The sequence below is a fragment of the Microtus ochrogaster genome, linkage group LG9 (genome assembly GCF_000317375.1).
Source record: "Microtus ochrogaster isolate Prairie Vole_2 linkage group LG9, MicOch1.0, whole genome shotgun sequence".
Taxonomy (NCBI): Eukaryota; Metazoa; Chordata; class Mammalia; order Rodentia; family Cricetidae; genus Microtus; species Microtus ochrogaster.
The window spans coordinates 17,161,679-17,163,282 of record NC_022034.1 but is presented as its reverse complement, the minus strand read 5'-3'; positions in this window follow the sequence as shown (position 1 = coordinate 17,163,282).

The following is a 1,604-nucleotide window of genomic DNA, read 5'->3' as shown; positions in this document are numbered from 1 at the left end:
CATTGTGGGTGGTTCTAGTGTCAGCTTGCTACAAATTAGAATCCCTTGAACAGGAAGCCTCACCTGAAGAACTGTCTTGCTTGCCTTTACTGATGGAGGGCAGGCACCCTGGTTGTGGACTGCACCTTCATCCCAGATAAACTCCCTTTGGAAATGCTGTCTTTAATCTCTCCTGTTGCTTGCTCGGTCCTCCATCCGTCCTAGAACAGTTGATTTGCCCTGCGGTTGCCATTGCTGCTTCTGATTCCTTCCCTGATAAGGAAGGGTTTCCAAGCTTTCATCTTGGAACAGGAACCATCAGCTCTCCAGGCACTTTCCTGACTTCTGGTGCCAGATTGGGACCACTCAGGTACTTCCTTGTTGACTGAGAATCTGCCAGTTCTGTTTTTCTAGACAGCCTGCCCAAAACCCTTGATGACCTGAGTTCATTCACAGTCAGAGGAGAGAACCAAATTTTGTAAGTTGTCCATTGACCGCCACATGTGTGCTGTTGCATAAATGTGGCCCCCCACCATAAAGTTATTAAGTTTTAAGATTAATTAGCCCAGGACAATGGCTACATGCTTCTAATCTCAGTATTTGAGAAGTGAAGGCAGGAAGATCAGGAGTTCAAAGCCAGCCTTAGTAGCTACATAGGGAGACCTTGCCTCAAATAACCAGAGGAAAAAGATTGGAAATATATAGCCAAGAATATAATTGACAAAGGGTTGACCATCATCTCTGTATGTAATTATCTCAAGTAGGTAATACATCTCAGGATGTGATACATCTCAAGTATGTAATCACATCATTCGGACAGAAGATGCAGGAGGACTGGGATTTGAGATTAGCCTGGCAAGATTCTGGTTCAAAACAAAACAAAAATTAAAAAAAAGCAAACAACTCACTAATAAAAGAAAACTCAGGGAACCAGATGTGATACACATCTGTATTTGCAGCTTTCTCAATGTTGAAGGCAAGGCAATCAGAACTTCAAGGTCATCCTTGGCTCCACAGGGAGTTTAAGGCTAGTTTCAAAACATCAGAATAAAATGAAACAAAAGTAGGGCTTTGCGCACACAAGTAAGCGTGCACCCTCTGAGCTCCACCCCAAGTCCTGTTCAAATTTCAAATTCCTTTATCACTGAGCTGTCATGACAAGTTAATGGCAGTCTGGCTAGGAATGGCCTCCTTGGGGAGAACGGGGCCAGATCAAGTGACGGGCTAGACTTGGACTCTTACCCAGTTCCCCACTTCCTGTCTGTGCAACACAAGCAGATATTTATTTTGGAAAGGCCTTGGTTTCCAGACTGCCCAGAGATAGGAATGCTCTGTAGGGTTAGCATGAAGATAAGACACTGGTCAAGGGTTCTGTGCTTTCTACAGCTCCTCCCAACAGTGCTCATAGGTAAGCTATAGATTTCTAATTATAGGGGTGGGGGTTGGGTATGTGCACATGAGTGTCCACAGAGGCCAGAAGCATGAATGTCCGCAGAAGCCAGAAGAGGGTGTTGTGTCTCCTGGAGCTAGAATGGTCTGATGCACTCAACATGGGTGCTAGGAACCAAACTCAGGTCCTCTCCAAAAGCAGTCCATCTTCTTCACCACTGAGCCATCTCTCCAGC